Source organism: Balaenoptera borealis (assembly GCF_965194805.1).
Source record: "Balaenoptera borealis genome assembly, chromosome: 1".
NCBI lineage: Eukaryota > Metazoa > Chordata > Mammalia > Artiodactyla > Balaenopteridae > Balaenoptera > Balaenoptera borealis.
In genome coordinates this window covers 17,990,972-18,011,698 of record NC_138860.1, presented here as the reverse complement: position 1 = coordinate 18,011,698, position 20,727 = coordinate 17,990,972, and positions in this window count along the sequence as shown.

Sequence of the window (20,727 nt, the reverse complement as noted above, 5' to 3'; positions counted from 1 at the left end):
CTCACTTTCAGTCCTTTTACAAAGTTTCTCCAATCATCTTTTAGTTAGATAAAGCCATTTCTCCTATAGATTTTTCAGAAAGAATTTGTGAATAAAGTATTACCTTGTCTCTTACATATTCAAATTGTTTTCTGTCTCTGTGATACTAGAAGAAGAGTTCTGCTATAAATGAAAACATCCTTGGTTCACATTATTTTTTCTTGAATTCCTAAAAATGCTGTACCATTAGTGTTATGCTTTGCATGTTGTTTTTGAGAAGCCTTCTGCCAGTGTAATTTTATTGCCCATGTAAGTATTTTTTTTTTCTTTTGTCCTGAAGGTCCTGAAGAGTTTCTTTTTCTTTAAATAAGTTTTAGAGTTTACTGGAATCTGTTTTACAGTTGATCATTCTGGATCAGTTTTCCTGATATCTTCATGGTTAGCTCTTTCAATAGATAGATACAGGTTTTCTCTTATTTGTAGAACGTTTTCTCATATTATTATATTAAATGCTGGTATGGTCCATGAATTTGTTGCATGTGTGTTTTTTCTCTATTGCTGTCTCCCATTTCAGCCATTTTTCCACTGGACCATTTTTATGCTTTCCTTGTTTTATTTTCATTCTCTTGTACTATTTTGTTTTGTTTTGTTTTTCGTCAGTGCTCCTTATTATATCTTCCTTCAGATTCCATTCAGATCTTCCTTTGGTACCTTGAATTTATTCTCAATTTCTGAAATCATTTTGTCTTTTACCTTAATGTCTTTTAGGAAACCATACAACTGATGTTACATGTTTTTCTGATATTTTGTTGATTTTGCCATTGGTTTTTATATTTCTGACTTAAGTCTCTAAATGGTTGTTTGAGTTTCTTTAATTCAGCTTGGAGAGTTGTGGTACAATACTTCATGTTTTTTTGCTTGCTTTAGAAATTTTTATCCAGTAAAATAATTTGATTCAAATTTTCTGAGTTATTCCAACAGTAGTTTTGTATGCAGTTTGACTGCTTTATTTTTTTTGTACTAATAGCAATGTTATAAATAGACATCCTAGTTCAATAGCAACCTTTCTCTCAGAATAGTGAAGCATAATTTCTTTAATGGATGACATTGTTTGTGGCAGGAGTGGGTAGAGGTTGGCATGTTTTGTGATTCTATTTTGTTTCTATAGGATCCTTAATATTCCTCTTATTTCTTTATTTTCGTCTTACTGCTGCTTGCATGAAGGTACCCTTCTGTCTTTGCCTCCTTATCCCTTATAAGCCCCCCATTCTCAGTGCTGCCTTCTCTGGGTCTTGCTCCCTTTCAAGATGCCTCCCTATAGCTGTTGCTGTAAACTGTCAAACCAGACCTGTAGTTTAGTACATAGTGATAGTCTTTCTTTTCATAGCAAAGATTTTTTGTGCTTTACATTTGTCCACAACTGCTTCCTCTCTTCTTTTCTACAACCTCTTAAAACTCCCTCTGCCAGTGTTTGCATCCACAGGCTGGAAGCCATGATGGGCATTCCAGTGGGAGTTCTGTTGGAATATCAGTTTTATTTCTCTATTTACAGGGATTTAAAATTCATGGTCTTTGCCATCTCCTAATATAGCTGAAAGCACAGTTCATGTGTGGTTTTATTTGTGCTCTTTATTTTGACCTTATAGATTTTTGAGGAGAGTTTGTGCAAATATTTGGATTTAGGATGCTGCTGTTTTCCTGTGGAATCTCTTTAAAGTGAGAAATGAGTTTTTAAAAAATCATGATTATCCCTTTCCAAATGCAGCATTGGAAGAAAAGGAAAACAACCAAATTGGCAATGGAAGAAGTAGGAAAACTTATATCGGTGTTTAATAAATATTTATTGAGTACCTACAGTACCAGGTACTGAAGATAGAGTAACCATCTAAACAGACAAGGTCTGTGCTCTCATTAGCTTACATTCTACTGGGAGAATAGATACAAAATAAATACATAGTGTGATGTTAAGAAATGTTAAGGACTATAAAAATTAAGCATGATAGGGAATAAAGAGTAAGTGCGGCATGATATTTAGTTTAGCAAGGCTCTCTCTGAGGAGAGGACTTTTCCTTGAAGACATGAAGGAAGTTAGAAAGCAAGTCATTCAAATATTTTTAGGGAAAAGAATTTTAGACAGAGAAAACAGTATGTGTAATGGCCCTGAGGCAGGAACAAACTTGATGTTTTTGAGGAATAGAGGAGAGTAAGGATGACTGGAGGGAGCTGAGATTGGAAGAGGAAGTGTATTACAAGATAAAGTCAGAGAAGCAGGCAAGAGTCAGATCATGAAGGGTCTTGTAGGCCCTAATAAGTTTTTGGACTTTGTCTTAGGTATGATGAGAAGCCATTAGAAGCATTTAGGCAGGAAAGTAATGGGATCTGATTTACATTTTAAAAGGATAACTCAGCCTTCTGTGTCCAGCATATACTAAGGAAAAGAGGAAAAGCAGGAAGATGAGTTTCCATGGTGTTGCCTCTGTACAACACTAATGACTGGAGTTCTAACTTGCTCTTAACATGAAATCACTATCTTATGACAGAGTTATTGTAACTGGATATTTGCCTTTCCCCCTCCCATTCCTGTACACAGACACTGCTGATCTGTGTAATTTCCCAGTCTTTCTGTATTGCACCTGTGGGCTCCCTACAGGATTACTGAAGTGTCCTGACTTTCCACTTTCATTTCTGTGGACTTGTTGCTTTCCCAAAGATACCTCTAAGGTTAACTACCTAACTACATTCATGAACATTGCCTGATCCAAGGTTCATTATTGCTGTGTTCCCATCTACCAGTACCTTCTGTTCTCTCAGCTATACCTTTTGAAATCAACAATTTCTTCTGGCCATGATGCCTTCTGCCACCCATCAGTCTCTGCTTAGTGTCTTCACCAGATCAGTGGCCTTTGCCTATTCTCCCCCACCTTCCCATTGTTCCTCCAATCTGTTTTAGCTTCATCTGTACACATGCCATCCTTCCGCCTGTGACCAGCCACATCATATATAAAGAGATAGCAAGGGCTGTTGTCCATTCATTCACTCAACAAATACTTTATTGAACATAAATTAAATGAACACCCTGTATTAGATACTCTGGTATCTAGACTCACAATCCCTGTCTTAACTGAGTTTAAAGTCTAGTGGGAGTTGCAAACAAACTAATAAGAAATGTCTTTAATGAGAGGAGTCCTGTGTGCAATAAGGAAGTCAGAAAAGGATTCCAGGAGGAGATGGTATTTATCTAAAACCTGAAAGGTGAAAATGATGATCGGGGGAAAAAGAAGTAGAAGCAAGACCCTATGAAGTAGAGTTTAGAGTAGACTCAACAGCATGAGAAAACCGTAATATGCTTGAGAAACTTAGAAAAGTCAGTATGAAGGGGTGGGAGGTATGAAGGATGAAGTGATGATTAAAGTATTTCTATGACTGTTCATATTGTGGTCATCTTTTTCACTGAATAAATTAATATTTGATATGGTCTTTGTTTTTACCTCATGTCACCTCAGGTTTCATCTGTGGAACCTCTAGAGCCCTTGGCTTGGCTTGAAATCATGGGTTGCAGTGCAGATATCTTTCCATCCTACTTTTCAAGACATTAATCAATAATTGCTCCTTGTGAGGAGGAAGCTTTTGTCCTCTTTCATTAGGAACTGCTTCAATAAAACTCAAACATCTTAATTTATTTTGTCCAAACTCTCTACTTGAACAAGCAGGACCTAAGTTAGAGTCTCTAGAGGCTGGACTGGACACTGTCTGGTGTGTTTCTGGCCAGTGGGTGCAAGAGCAAGTTGCTCAAGTAGCTCCAAGGATGGAACCAAAACCAAAAGGCAGGAAGACAGTTTAAGGGCTCAACCTTAGGAGGCAAAGCAGAGGGGCAGAACCCACCAGTTTATCCAAGAATAAGGCATTTGGATATGAGGCAAGTGAGTACTAGACTAGGACAAGGGATTTGGACAAAAGAGTGGGAGTGGATCCTGGACATAGTCCATGAAATGTTGGAGGCGCCCCAGGGACATTTTTATAGGGCACATATGGTCTCAGCTGTGAGTGAGGAAGGAGCTGTTAAGGGCTAAGCTAGTCCTTAAGGAGGTCTCAGTCTTCTTGGGGTAAACATATGTGAGAACGAAAAAATTACAACGCAACCTGAGAAGTTCTATAATCAAAACGTGTGCCAAGTGGGAGCAAGCTTTAGGGTTTTAATGAAGACTTCATAGGAGTGGCATTTGAAAGGTTGGTAGAGTTTGGATGATTGGCCAAAGGTAAGGAAAACCTAAGAAGAGCATATAACAGGGGCCAAGGTTGATGTACAAAAGAGCATCATGTTGTATTAAAGAATCAGTGGCTAGACTGTGGAGCCGTAACTGATGTGTGGAGTATGCCAAAAGCATATTAGGATCTCTTAGGTACAAACTAGTAAAGTTGGAGTAATCTTGGAACGGGTAGGGCTAGGATTCAGGGAATTACCCATACTGTTGGCTTCACAAGGCTCTGTTGGTGTTATCTGCGTTGGAGTCAACATGCTAAAGAATCTGACCTATTGGAGGGAACAGAGCAGAACACCAATCTTAGGGCAGCAGGACTAGTTCCAGACCCTAACAGTCCTATCCTCCCAAAAGGCATAACTGGCTCATGCAGGATCAGTTCTAAACCTGGGCAGGGCTGAATCTTTGGGGTGAAAAATCCCTAGGACCTGTGGCTGAATAGGGCCTGAATAGACGGTGGTTATATTGATTAGAGTCTGCTGTTTCATTGTAAGAAATCTGGGCTTTATCCTTTGGGTAACTGAGAATCTTTAAAGAATTTTGAGAAGTGACCAAACATAATATTTATTTTTGGAAGATGACTGTGGTGGTGATATGGAAGCCCTGGAAACTTGGAATCCCATCTGGAGGCTTTTTGTCTTACTATTATATGTAGTATTGGTTTGAATTGAGTTAGTGACTGGGGGGTAGGTGTGGAAATAGGGGGTTACTTTAAGAATTATTTGTTCTTAAAAAGATGCGGCTTAGGGCTTCCCTGGTGGCGCAGTGGTTGAGAATCTGCTTGCCAATGCAGGGGACACGGGTTCGAGCCCTGGTCTGGGAAGATCCCACATACCGCAGAGCAACTGGGTCCGTGAGCCACAATTGCTGAGCCTGCGCACCTGGAGCCTGTTCTCCGCAACAAAGAGAGGCCGCGATAATGAGAGGCCCGCGCACCGCGATGAAGAGTGGCCCCCACTTGCCGCAACTAGAGAAAGCCCTCGCACAGAAACGAAGACCAACACAGACATAAATAAATAAATAATAAATAAATTAAAAAAAAAAAAGATGCGGCTTAAAACTTTATGAAAAGGCAATTGCATTACATGTGTTCTTTTACAGACACCTTCAGCTTCACATGTAAATGGAGAGATGTCTTCTTTATATGTGTATATCCATCTTTCTCCTAACCCATATTCAAATCCTTCTGTTTATTGCGTGATGCCCTGGACTACCATTAGTGTCTTTTTTTTTTTAAGTGTAAGACTTGGCTTTGTTAGCTCCTAATAGGATATCGAACCTTAAGCTAGCAGTCCTTTTTTTTTTTTTCTTAGCATGAATTAAATCATGTTATACATTTGTAATGAGAGATAAGGTAACTGTATAAAGATTCTGGCCCCCTAGGTAAGAGCAAAGAGGCTAGTTATGCTCCCAGATAGGGAGACTAAGATTACTGAGAATAAAGATTTTTGGCTTCTTCAAAGTCTTGACCAGATGATACAACAAAGAAAAAAAAAAAAAAAAACTTTCACCAAAAATGAAGTTTGAGCAAATTGAGTTTCATGAGATGATTTGGCAAGTTTTCATTAAGTGCACATGCAGAGATTCCAATAGCAAGTGATAATGGACTCCTAGAAGCTCTGCACATGCATTGTATTTGTACTAGATAATTCACACGAGAGAGAGGCAATGAGCTAAGCCCAGTATTAATTTCAAGCCACCTCCCTTTTTGTTTAAAGGAAACTCTTGCTGCTTTATGTAATTGTCAAATTTGGCTGAATTTGGTCTACTTCTTTATTTGGCATCCATCCCAAATGTCAGGTGGCTTTATCTAAACTAAGGTAAATAGCCTTTTCTTTGTTTTGTTCCTCCCTCCCTCCCTCACTCTGTTCCTTCCTTCCTTCCTTCCTTCCTTCCTTCCTTCCTCCCTCCCTCCCTTCCTTCCTTCCTCCCTCCCTTCCTTCCTTCCTCCCTCCCTTCCTTCCTTCCTCTCTCTCTTTCTTTCTTTCATGTTTTTATTTATGGATCATACTTGTATGCTGGTGAACATAGGATAATGTTGGTAATCATGTCACATTTGACATAGTTTTTCTTTTTTTCCATAGGTATATATCATTAAATTAAATGACATTGACTATTCTATTTCCAGCCCAGCCCCTAGGCAAGTTTTTTGTCTCCTACTTCCTCCCAAGAATTAAACATTTTAGTATACTCACCAAATAAGAAAAAAAAAAATCTGTATACTTTCAAAGGTGAAGTATCAGCCTAAACTGTATCTACATGGAGCCTCTGGCTCAAACATTTCTATCAAAATCCATTTCGTTACCCATGTAAAACCAGAAGATAAATGCATCTCTACGGGTGAAATGAATAGTCCAAGTGAAACTAAAAATACTGCAATCATTGATATTGAAGCAGCCGAGATGCTTAGAGGAACACTAGAAATTTTTATGTTTTATTTGAGGATATTGCAACAAAAAGCAAAAAGCATTTACGAGTGTTTTGGGATGCAAGAAGTTAATTATTTTAATGGCCTATCTGGTACAGGGGCATCAGCTACCTCAAAACTTTGGAACACCATTTCTATACTTGTGTAGTTCCCTACAATGTAAATCCCACTTTCCAAGGTAGAATCCCTTCCTGCTGGGAACAAACATTGAATTTGGTTCTAGAAATCAAATGCACCTGGGAAAGATTTTGGTTTGGACCTGACAACCGGTGGATATGATGCCTCCATTTCTCAGAGTGGACTGTGGCAGAGCTGTTAATAGTGGCCTCCTGAATCTCTAGCTTCCTTATTTTGGCAGACACATCAGCTTCCTGGGTGGGCCGGTTGGGAGTGCGATCCTGGGAGTTATTCCTGGAATTTAGCCTAAAGTCTGTTTCCTTGGCCTCTCCATGATTCTGTGAGCCACCCAAATCTCGTAATAAAAAGCCTTTCTGCTTAAAGTAAGTAGAGTGGATTCTGTTATCACAACTTAGAATATTAGTATATCTGATAATTGCTCTTGTAGGATGGACAACATTGGCAGCCAGTTTCAACTAGGAGCAAACCAGATCGTATAATAACAAGAGCATAGGCATGAAGGGAAATGTTTTTAAAGGAGACAGAGAGATCTAACTAGGTATGACTGTATTAATTTAATCTTATGTGGCCAACAATATTATTTGAGCATCTGAATGATGATGTCTTTTATTAATTTCATATAAAATAAGGCCCCTGATGTGATACTGATCATGAAAATATTTTACTATAGAGATATTCTGGCATTAGTATTTTGATAGTGGTATGTTATTTTTTGAAATGGTAATCTCTGACTGATATGGCTTCTCTAATATATTGACTAGAGACTGAGATAGTATAAATTTGTGTAGAGAATAAAATATTCTTCAGGCACAGTAAAAAACCAAAACTATCTAAACAAACATTTTATTCCATCCCTGACCTCCTGAATCTGAAATTCTGAGATTAATGCCAAGGACACTGAATTTTTAACAAAGTTGCAAGTTTATTCTTAAGTATACTAACGTACTAGGACCAGTGTTTTAGAATACTGAAAGAAAATTATTTTTAGAGAACTCTAATAAATTTTTGTTAAAATTGTTAAAATTTATTAATAAATTCACCACCTGGTTTTCAGTTCAATAACTTTCACTCTAAAAGTTAAACGCTGACTGCATATCAAAAGATGTTGTTCTTCTGTCAGAGACGAAATTTTAATAGTTTTTCCAACTATCTTCTAAACGTCACAGCCAATAGTTTAAATATTCAAAACAAACAAAAATTCAACTTTTACCCAGTCATCTTTTCCTAACCACCTTTGAGCCTTTTCCTGGTCAGTATAATAGGAAAATCATCCAGAGGAATCTGGAGCAATTTATAGTTCTCTTCCATTTAATTTAACATTTACTGAACACTTAGTGTGTACCAGTCATGGTGCTAGGCTCTAGACATGAAAGGAAGTGACGTAAATAAAATAAAGGAGGAGGCTGTTATCCAGGAGGGCAGATGGACACAAGGACAGACAGATTTGATACAATGTGCTAAGGGCTGTGACAAGGTCTGCATATGGTGTTTAGGCACGTAAACTAATGACTCTCATGTTTTACCACACACTGGAATCACTTGGGATGCTTAAAAACAAAACCCTGATGCCTGGATCCTGCTTCCAGAATGTCTAATGTGTTGCTCTGAGATGTGTGTCCTGGCCGTCAGGATTTTAAAAATCTCCCTGCTGATTCTACTGTGCAGCTCAGTTGAGAATCAACGTTCACAGTAGGCTCCTAGAGGAGGTGATACCTTGAGACACAAGTAGATAAAGCAGGTGTCACAATCCATCAGTCGATCCATATTGCAATCTAACAAGCTAAGCCATTCATTGAATTTATTGTTTACCAGATTAACAGAGCTAATTCGAAGAATAAAGCCATAGAAAGTTATCCCTCCAAATATCTTTACAGTGTACAAAGAAGTTTCACATACTTGATCTCACTTGACTCTCTCAACAGCACCACGGGGAGTAAAAGAACTTTGGACGGGCTGTTTTCAGAAATATGACAGTGAGGTTGCTGTGCACGTGAGGGAGTGCTGCTACCTAGATTTCATTGGGCAAGATTGGGCTTTTTTCCAGCAGCGTTTTTATTCTTGGGATAAGTCAAGAAATTCAAGTTAAAATACTTTGGACTTGAATCAAAAAAAAAGTAGAGACATCTGGAGAAGAGAGTGGTGCAAGACTATATACTTGGGTGGAGGTCAAAGGAAAGGCAAGGGATTCAGTGGCCAAAAAGCAAGCGAAAGGGGTGATGGGCCATGCTACCATGACTCCGCAGTAACAGTGAGCACTTGGGAAAATCAGCAGGTCATGTTGAAAACAACACGTTCTGAGAAATGATGACAGATCCATTTATTTGCAACTTGGATTTAACTCATAAAAATGAACAGTGGAGGCTGCTGAAAGAAATCGTTCTACAGGAAGAGGCCTCCAAAAATGCAAACTCAGACTTGACTTATCAAAGAGCGTGCTCGTAGTTTAAAGGTAAATTAAAAAATCTAGAATCCAGCTGTCAGTGCATGCACTTTGCATAAGTCATTTAACCTCACTGTTCATGGCCAAGAGATATATATTTTCATCAACAGAGTATGGCTTAGCTTTGTTTAGTATAGCTTGGTTGTGTCATAAAATAATCAGGCTCCTTTAAAAAATATTAGACTGCAGAGTCATGCTAAGTCATTCACCCAGGGAGAGCTGGAATTACCTAATTAGAAACAGATGGTGCAAGGGTGGTGCCATTACTGCACATTTAGCTGCACGCCCTTCTGAATTCACATGGAGATGAATGGAATATAAAAATTGGGACAAACCTATATGTCAGGAAAACAAAATAATTTGGGGTAGAAAATAACTTTTTTTGTTTTTATAATTCTCCCTGTAGCCTATATGGAGAGAGGAAAATGGAAGCCACAATCCCTTTCCTTTTTCTTTATCTCGATAACTTGTTTAAGATGGATCGCTTCTTTGAAATTTCTTCCCTGACTTTCACCTGCCCTCCCGCCAATCACCAAATCTCCCCAGTCTTACAAAGGTTGGGTTTGGTGACTCTTTTCTGTGCTCCCTCAATCCCCTATGTTTAATACACTTAGTGTTTAACTCTTTAAATTGTGATCGTGTTTGTGTCTCCTCAGCAATTGAACTTATCCTATATGACAATTTATAAGAAATATAATTTAGTAATTATTAAATTAATAGCTTAGAGTTTGCTTCTCCTAGTAGAAAGTTGAATGTAACCCTCAGGAAGGCAGAGACTGTTTGCCTAGTTTACCGCATAGCCCTGTGCCTATTCTGATCCTGCACATAATAGACACTTAAGCAAATTTGATGGATAGAAGAATGAATGAATGAATGAATGAACCTAGAGGGGCTTTTTGGGGCCAGGGACTGGATCTTATTTCACTCTATTCCCAGCAGTTAATGGTCTTCTTGGTCAGGTACTGAGAAGGTAATGCCTTCAATGGCCAGGCAGGTAACATAAATGTGAGAAGCTGCCCCTGTCTGCATGCCAGATTTGCCTCTGGCACGTGGGTTTTATCCCCTTTTACTAAATAATGTTTGAAAAATTAAATGTTTTTGGCAATTCCTGTTTGTGTTCTTTGCTCAAACTGTTCTTTTTCTATGCAACAACCTTTCTTAACCTTCATTATTCCTCTTTATCACTTTTCCCAGAATATGCCTATTTCTACACATCACAGTTGAAATCTATCGAAAATGTGGTCATCCCTATCAAAACTTTCTTGTTTCAAGGAAGGTACCACAAAATAATGGTTTAGAGCATGAGCTCTGTAGGCAGCTGTCTACCTCCAGCATTTACTAGGTATGGGGGATTTGGACAAGTTACTCAATCTTTGTGCACTTCAACTTACCCATTTCAAAATGAGGATAATGGTAGTATCTATCTCATAAGGCCATTATGAGAATTAGATGAGAAAATTTTTATAAAGCATATAGAACAGTGTCTGGCACATATGAAGTACCATATAAGTATTTGGTAAATCAATTTTTTATACTGTAAAAATCAATTAGAAGTGAGCTTATGTCCTATTTTTCTTCTATATATGACTTCTGTGAAGTTGTTTCTTATAGATCCTTTAGTATGTGTTCATCACATCATTCCAAAAGTGCATTGAAAAAGCAATTCAACTAAGGGTAAAAAGAATGCACGTAAATGAATTCAGAGGAAATTTGATGGTATCAGGAATAATGATTCTACTTTATTTTTCTCTTTAGCATTTGTCACCATGACATAGCACACATTTATTCATTTGCTGTCAAACTCACTCCACGAAAATGTAAACTCCATGAAGGCAAGCAACTTAACTGTTATATCCCCAGTTCTATGTTGGATCCTTGATAAATATTTCTTGATTGAATGAATGGAAAATGAAAAAGGCAGCCATCATATCCTTAGCTGAGTTTTAATGGATATTGGGTAACTTGGAGTTTGAGGTTATCTTTACCAATATCTAAAATGGAGCTACTTGTCATTTTCTTATATAATTACTATTTTTAATAGCATCATTGAAGTGTAACAAAAGTAACAATAAGCTGAAGAAGTTGAAAGGGTATAATTTTATAAGGTTTGACATATGTGTACACTTATGAAACCATCACCACAAACAGGATATGAATACAGCATATCCGTTATCCCCAAATGTTGCTTTATGACCCTTTGTAATCTCTGTCCCATGCTCCCCAGGCAACCAACTCTATGTTGTCTGTCACTATAGAGTCATTTGCATTATACACACATGCACATACACACACACCAATATATTTAGTATCTATTCTTTTTTCTTTCTGGTTTCTTTCACTCAGCATAGTTATTTAGAGATTCAACCATGTTGTTTCATGTATGGTTAGCCATTCTTTTTATTGCTGAATAATATTTATTGATATTTGTATGGATATTCTGTAATTTATTTATTCACCTGTTAATGAACATATAGTTATCTCTAGTTTGGATTTATTATGAATAAAGCTGCTACAAACATTGTTGTACCAGTGTTTGCATGGGGATATGCCTTCTTTTCTCTTGGGAAAATATGTAGGAGTGAAATGTCTAGGTTACATGTAACTGTATACTTGTTTTAATTTTTTAAGAAACTGCCAATCTGTTTTCCAAAGTGATTTTCCAGTTTTTGTTCCCACAAATTTCTTCATATCTTCACTAAAAATTTGTGGTATGGTCTGTCTTTTTAATTCCAGCCATTTTTATAGGTGTGTAGTGGTATCTTGTGGAGGTTTTGATTTGCATTTTCCTAATGACTAATGATTTTGCATATATTTCTGTTTTCATTTAGTAAGTATATATCTTCTTTGGTAAAATATTGTTAAAATCCTCTGCCCATTTAAAAAATTGGGTCATTTTGTTGTTCTTTAATGTTGAGTTATATATTTAATATTGAGTTTATATATTCTGGATATAAATTCTTTATCAGATATTTTGTTTTCAAATATCTTCTCATACTCTGTGGCTTGTCTTTTTATGTACATAATAATGTCTTTTGAAGAGTGGAAATTTTAGATTTTGATGAAGTCCAAATTACCATTTTTCTTTTGTGAATCGTGCTTTTGATGTCATGTCTAAGAAATCTATGGATTGAGCCTTATTGGGGGCAGGGATGTTTAGGATCAGGAGTAGTGGTTTCAAAGAGGCAATGAAAAGCAAGGAGGTCAAGAATACAACCTTGAGGTATGAAGACATGAAAGGATCAGTAGTCATCTAGAAGTTTGCAAGAGAGGTCCATCCAGGTTTCAATTAAGACAATAGTTCTCACCTATGGTTGCCCATTAGAAATTCAGAAGATGCTTAATGAAATTCCAATGACTATACTGTCTAGGGTTAGAACACAGACAATAGTATATTAAACTTTCCTGAATAGTTCACATATGTAACCAGGATTGGGAATCATTCCATTAAGGTAAAGAGTTAAAGGGAATATTCTGAACAAAGGTAGGGGATTAAGAGAGTTGGTTGACCACAAAGCAGCAGTTCTGAGGTTTCAGAGCTGAGTAGGGACATTGAGGACAGAGTCAGGGTCAGGAAAGTCAGTTAAATATGGGGGAGCATGGTGAGAGGGGGGCAACTGAAGAAAAAAGGTATAAGGAACTTTGAGATCACAGCAGCTTTGTGGAGATTGAGTACAGGATCCAAAGACCAAATGACTTAAGCATCCTGTTGCCGGGGTGATGTAAATTGCTGTTCACCTGATCTAGGCTCTATCAGTACCTGGGGACTGTCAATTGAATTAGATGATTACTATGATGAGAATACTTCTACTTTTATTACTGCTACCACTGTGTTAATGATGACAAAGATGATGGCAACTACAAAACACCATTTGAATCTGATCATTTTTCTCCATGTCCACCCTTCTGTCCTCTTCCAGGCTACCGTCATTTCTTGCCTGGAACATTGCAGTAGCTCCCTGACTGATAACTCTACTTCTTCTCTTACATGGTTCTAGGACAATTCACCCAAAGTCAGCCACATGCCAGATGGTTTATTCGCCAACTATATTTCTTTTAACTCTTTGTTTCTTGCTTATTGTTTTCCAGCATTTAAAGTTATGTTCACCTTTGTCTCAGCCTCAGCTCCCTGGTGCAACAATAGCCTGAAGAGGAGAGAGAGGACACTGAGGTGCATGGGAAGAATGTGTTATAGGAATATTGCTTGATTATGAAACATTTTTACTGGATAATGCCACTTAATTTAGAGAAATCATAATAGGGCTTTAAAATCATATCTTGAATATATCTGAGTCTCTTTCATAGCTTCTGTGCTTTCCCAACATTCCCTGTGAATTTTATGTTTATTCTTCCGTTTTAAAAATACTTTTATCGCATTAATGTGTATGCCTAAACTATTTTTTTTTTTTTTTTTTTTTTTTACTTTAGCCTTACAGTTTTACAAGCAAGGTATCATATTGTATGTGGTCTTCTGGGCCTTGCTTTTGTGTCCAACGTTATGCTTCTATGATTCATCTATGTTATTGCATGCAGTTACATTTCTTTCATTTTCATTGTTATATGATATTCAAATATGTGACTCTACCACAATTTTATATCTATTTTTCTTTTGGACACTGGGTGACCTTCAGTTTTCTGATACTATAAAGAGTGCTTCTATAAACATTGTTGCACAGTCACCTGGTATTCATGGGCAGGAGATGCTCTAGGATATAAGCCAAAGAGTGGAATCCTTGGGTAGTGGAGTGTGCAGTGCTCAACTTTGGAAGATAGTGCTAAACAAGTTACCAATTTACACTCCCCAGAGCGATTTATATGAATACTCTCCAACACCTGGTATGGTCACACTTCTTAATTTTTGCCCATCTATTGAATGTAAGATTTCTTATTCTGGTGTGAATATTTATTTCCCTGGTCCCTAATGAGGTTAAGCATCTTTTCATATACTTAGCCATTTCTTATCTGTGAAATGTATGTTCATATCAGTTTTTCTTTTGACTTTCTAGTTGTTTATTTTTATTATTAATTTGTAGGGGTTCTGTATGGATTTTGGACTCCAATTGTTTGTCAAGAAAAGAGTATGTGTTACAAATATTTTCTCTCAGTTTGTGGCTAGTTTTTTTTTTCTATTCTATATCTTTTGATGAACATGTGTTCATTATTTTAACAGTTAATTTTTATCATATTTTTTATTTTAAGATTAGTGAATTTGTATTGTATGTAAAAAGCCTTTCTTAACTATGTCATAAAAATATTATCCTATATTTTCAATGAAATGCTTTGCTTTTTATATTGAATTTTTTGCCTACCTAGAATTGTTTTCTATTTTTTTTCCTTTATGGATAATGATTTGTCATAGTACCCCTTACTGAAAAGTCCCACCTTTCTCTGCTGACCTGCAATATATATCTCTCATATATTAGTGTTTCATAAATATTGAGGTCCCATCTTCCTTTTCTTTACTGGTAAATTTATCTCTCTCTGCCCCAGTGTCCTACTTCATAGTTTTATAGATATTTTCTAAATATCTAATGCAGAAATTTGCTTACCTTCTTCTTTTGTTTCAGAATGTCTTGGCTATTCTCGATCTTTTATTCTTCCACATAACCTTTAGAATTAGCTTATCAAATTCCACTTGACTTGACTCTATATTTGGCAAGAATTAATGTTTTTACAGTTTTAAGTCTTCTTATCCCAAAACTGGTATCTCTCCAATGTTTTCTAAAATATATTTTTAATAGATTTCTATCATTTTCTGCATACGGGTCTCACATATCTTTTATTAGGTTATTCTCAGGTGTCATATGGTTTTCATTGCTGTTGTGAAAGCTGTCACCTTTTCAAATTACACTTCCTAACTCTTGAGGGATATGTACAAATAAAATTGATTTTTTGCTCATTGATCTCATAGTTAGCTCTCTTCCTAAGTTCTCATGATTTCTAATAATTTGTGGATTTTTTGAGATTTTGAGAGCACATAATTATATCATTTAAAAATCAAGATAATATTGTATTTTTTTCCTTTCTAATATGTATGCATTTCTTTGAAATTTCTTGTATTATGTGCTGGCTAGTACCTCAAGGAAAATGTTGAACGAAAGTTGTGATACAGGATATACTTATCTTGATTCTAAATGGAATTTTTCCAATGCTTTCCCACACTGAATGATGTCTTGTTTTTGGTAGACACATTTTCTAAGACGAAGGAGTCCTTTAACATTCTTGTTTGGTAAAAGGCATTATCATGAATATGACTTAAATTTTATAAGTTGTTTTCTTCATAGAGGATATATTTCAATTTTTTCTGTTTATTTGGTGAACTCAACTTGGTTATGGGTGATTGTCTTTTTGTATTTTGCTGCATACAGTTTGGTAGTTTTTTTTTTAACAGAAGTTTAAATCTCATTGTGAGTGAGAAAATCTCATAATTGGCTTTCCTATTGTGTTTGTTATGCTTTGAGTACTAAGGAGATGCTGGACTCATAGAATGAGTAGGGGAATAGGCCCTCTTTTCCTGTATTCTAGAGGAGTTGCAACACAGTAGAGTGGCCTGCTTCTTGAAAATCAGTTATATCCTCTGAGTACGGTATTTTCTTTGTAGGAGGAGTTTCAACCCCTGATTCAATTTCTTTAATATGAATAGGACTTTATTGGCTCTCAGTTCCTTTCTTGAGTCATTTGGGAAGGTATTAATATTTAGGAATTGATTCCTTTTATCTAAATTATTAAATTTATTGGCTTTATTGATTTTGTTTTCTTATTTTTTAAAATCCCTGTTATTTTGTGACATATCTACATTTTCACTCCTAAAATTTGTTTATTTAAGAGTTTTCTTTCCCTTGTTGATAAATATTATCAGAAGTCTATTTTATTAATTATTTCAAGTAGCCAATTTTTAGTTTATTCTTATTCCGTGTTATATCGTTTCTAGTCATTGATTGCCATTAGTGTGTTTATTCTACCAGCTTTTTCTTAACTTCTTAACGGGACAGTTAGGTCACTAATGTTCAGACTTTATTTCTAAAATAAGCATTTTAAGGCTATAAATTTCCCGCAGAATGCTAGTTTTGTTGCATCCCCTGTTTTGATATTTTCATTCTCATTCACTTCTAAGAATTTGATAATTTCCATCGTGATTTCTTTTTTGACTGAATTATTTTTACCTGCACATTTAAAAAAATTACAGATACATGAGGTTATTTAAAAATTATTTTTTATTTACTGAGTTCTAATTTAATGGAATTGGAATTGTAGTCAGAGAATGCATTCTGCTTGATATTGATTCTTTGAAATTTACTGAGTCTTGCTTTACTGTCTAGTGGTGTGCCCCATATCCCATTCTGTTCCTCTTTGGAGGAGTTATAAGATGGGGAGACAGGCCCATCTCCCACTATAGAAACACAAGGGGTCTCTATTTACTCTCTAGTCTGTAGATGTGGGTACAAGTCTTAAGTTTACCTAGTAAGATTCTCTTGCCTGTGGCTTTGAATAATGCAGGAGTGGGGTCAGTTAGAGATTTTTCTCAGCCAATTTGGAGTTGTTGAGAGGCCAGTGGTGTGGCATCAAGAATCCAATAGCAGCAGACTCAGTTCCTGTGTCCTAAGCAGACTATGTGTGTATAACCAGCTTCCCTTGATTTTCTGCCAGAGCCTTGCTCTCTACTGTTTCAGTTGATTTTCTAAGTTATTGGTATCTTGCTAACTCAGTTCTTTTCTATTTAATTTAACCAAAGTCAGTTTCTATTTGCTTAAAACTGAAAACCCTGACAAGTGTAAAAAGGTAATACTTCTGAGGGAGTTACAGTATATTAATGTCTATTTTATTTCACTTAACCTTACAAGTCTTTCCTCAGTAGGCATTATTTATTTTCCTTATTTAACAGATAAAGAAACTGGGGCTTCAAGGGTTTAAAGAGCTTGCCCAAAGCTACAGAGCTTGTTAATGGTGGAGCCAGGATGCAAGCCAGCTTTGCCTGATTCTTGAACTGCTACCTCTTAACCATTCCATATAGCCAACAGATAATTTTTAAGCTTTTTTCCCCCTGACTCTAATAGTCTATAAACTGAAAGAATTAATACTGATTGCCAAAGAATAGGTTCTGAGAGGTCAAAGACTAGATGCTGCAGATATGAATACATTCTTAAATTTTAATTGGGAAAATGTACTTCTCCCAGGCTTTTTAAAAAATACATGCTGTGAGATGACTTTTTAAAAACTGATTTTTTTCCTAGCCACCTACACTACCCCCACCCCAACTCTGCAAATTTGCCACACGTGCCTTGGCAGCATAAACAAGCACCACACACAGGGACCAGTGACTTAACATCCTTCATCATCTCCCTGGCCTAACAGAGGGGTCCTTTTAGGTCATGGGCCACTTTTCCTTCTGTAGGTTTACTGAGAGTTTGTGTGTTCATGCTCATTAAGTAACTTCTAGCAACCTTGGCTAAATAAATTGGTAAAAGGCTAAACTCATGGTCAGTATTGCTTCATAACACATACATGCAGACCTCATAATATATGTGACAGTTGCCTCACTTAAGTCACCCAGTTAATTTTTTGTAGCCTTGTATAAATATAATAAAGTAGCTATAGAAATGAAAGATGTTTTCAAGTTTAATTTGACTCCACGGAACTCATGGAATCAGAGTTAACTTATATTTCATTTTAGGTGATTTTACAGGAAGTTGTTTTAAAGGCAAAGAATTCTTAAAAGATTGAAGTTGTTTCTGCCCCCATTTCTCTTAATTGCTTTCATGAAAAGCCTACTGATTTTATAATCTATTAATTTGCAATGGAAAAACTGTACTCTTGTTGATATAGCAAGTTTACTCTACCAATAATGCATATATATCTATATATATATATATTAATCTATTCTTTAATATGTTTGGTGTCAAATCAAACATTACTGGCATTTTTATTTATTTCTTGGCTTTTCCCACAGCAGAATACTTCAGTGCCTTAAGTGGTCCATTCAAATTTAAGTGAAATAGAGCTGTGAGGACATTCTGACAAGAACATTTTGACAAGAAGCAATTTAGATAAGTATTAATTATTTGTATTCATCTCTCTTGTAGTCGATGGAGACATTTACCAAGCCACAGCAATTCAAATTCTGTCAGAAGAGAGGAATAACAAGGATTCTATAAATGGTAGCCAGGTGCCCAAATCAAATTAAACTTCTCTGTCAACAGGGATTTGTTTTTTGAGAGTGCAATGATAAAAAAGAGTTAACGGAGAAGTGTTCACTTCAGCTGCCATGTACCAGTTGAATTATTCTTGTTAAAAATACTAGCGTTTTCCACGTGACCTAAAGAGCCATGAAAATTAGGCACACAAAGTATAAATCTGTAGAAACAGAGGGAGAAGTGTCACAGGAGTAACCTAGGGAAATTCATTTTGAGATGAAAACCAAGAATTTTTCATTCTGACTGTTATTCCCTTGGAGATGAAAGAGACAGTTTGTTGGACTTGTCTGCAGTATAGCTTATCTATCCTAAATGTGTAGGAAGTGAAGTAGATAAGGGTAGGGAGTGGATACGCAAAAGAGGGAGCTGCAAGAATCTTTATTTTTTTTTTTAAGTGGCCTCTGAAGGCAATCTGATTGCTTATTCATTGTTTCACTCTGGCTTAGACTCTGTTTTTCTTGAAGACAAACTAAGTAATAGATTGGCTGCTCTCTGGCTTGTGTCAACAACCAGATTAATCAAGTGAGGGAGGAGTACAAAGATTGCTGATATATTTATATGAAAATAACTGAAGAAAAAAGGAAAGGTTCAGTTATCCACTGATTTTTCTTATGGTTCAAACTTAATATACTGACCTGATATATACTGTGTGATATATTCATAACTAAAGTCCCTGCACTAGAAAGTGGTGAACCTACCTCTCCAAGTTCCATGTTTTTCTATCATATGCCATTGATAATCCACCTGAATTGGGGGAGCTGATTATCAAAATGCACCTCTTCTTTCAGTTTGAAAGAAAATTTTTCTCACTCAAAAACCTACCATTTATATCACCTCACACCAGTCAGAATGGCCATCATCAAAAAAATCTACAAACAGTAAGTGCTGGAGAGGATGTGGAGAAAAGGGAACCCTCTTGCACTGTTGGTGGGAATGTAAATTGATACAGCCACTATGGAGAACAGTATGGCGGTTCCTTAAAAAACTAAAAATAGAACTACCATATGACCAGCAATCCCACTACTGGGCATATACCCTGAAAAAACTATAATTCAAAAAGAGACATGTACCACAATGTTTACTGCAGCACTATTTACAATAGCCAGGACATGGAAGCAACCTAAGTGTCCATCGACAGATGAATGGATAAAGAAGATATGGCACATATATACAATGGAATATTACTCAGCCATAAAAAGAAATGAAATAGAGTTATTTGTAGTGAGGCGGATGAACCTAGAGTCTGTCATACAGAGTGAAGTAAGTCAGAAAGAAAAAAACAAATACAGTATGCTAACACATATATATAGAATCAAAAAAAAAAAAGTGGTTCTTATGAACCTAAGGGAAGGACAGGAATAAAGACACAGATGTAGAGAATGGACTTGAGGACACAGGGAGGGGGAAGGGTAAGATGGTACGAAGTGAGAGAGTTGCATTGACATATATACACTACCAAATGTAAAATAGAGAGCTAGTGGGAAGCAGCTGCATAGCACAGGGAGATCAGCTCGGTGCTTTGTGACCACCTAGAGGGGTGGGATAGGGAGGGTGGGAGGGAGATGCAAGAGGGAGGGGATATGGGGATATATGTATACGTATAGCTGATTCACTTTGTTATACAGCAGAAAGTAACACAACATCATAAAGCAATTTTACTCCAATAAAGATGTAAAAAAACAAAACAAAACAAACAAAAAATCCTACCATTTATTTAAAAATACTGCTTTATAATTAATGCTAAATAAAGGTTATGAGCTCTTAGCTAATCAAGGGTTTAAAAATCACTTTATTTCTACATTTTTCTCCCTCCATCTGCTGCTGTTTATTGTTATTTAAGTTTTAATGCTTTGGCAGTACAGCTGGTATTTCAACAGCATTTTCCCCTAACACTTAATAATAACTCATAGCTGAGAGATGTATTAAGGCATGAGAATGTCTGTTTTCCTCAACCATCATCACTTTACTTAAAAACTTCAGAATATTTAACATCTGATCTTCATTTTAATTCTTATTCTGGCTCACAGACAGCATGGACTAGTTTATCAGAGTATTCACTGCAGTAATACTCCCTTCCTATAGATTCTCCTTCCTGGGATTACACTGAGATCATTGCCCTGGACCATTATCTTCCATATTCTGAGAGGGTATTAGCAATGGCTCAGATAATGAGACTTTATTGTGGCTATTTGTGTTTCCTCTGTGTATTAGATGAAGGTGGAACGTTCTTTGGAGAAATTATTGCAAAGAAACAGCTCTTTTTCTCCATTATTATTTAACTTAGGAATTTTTAAT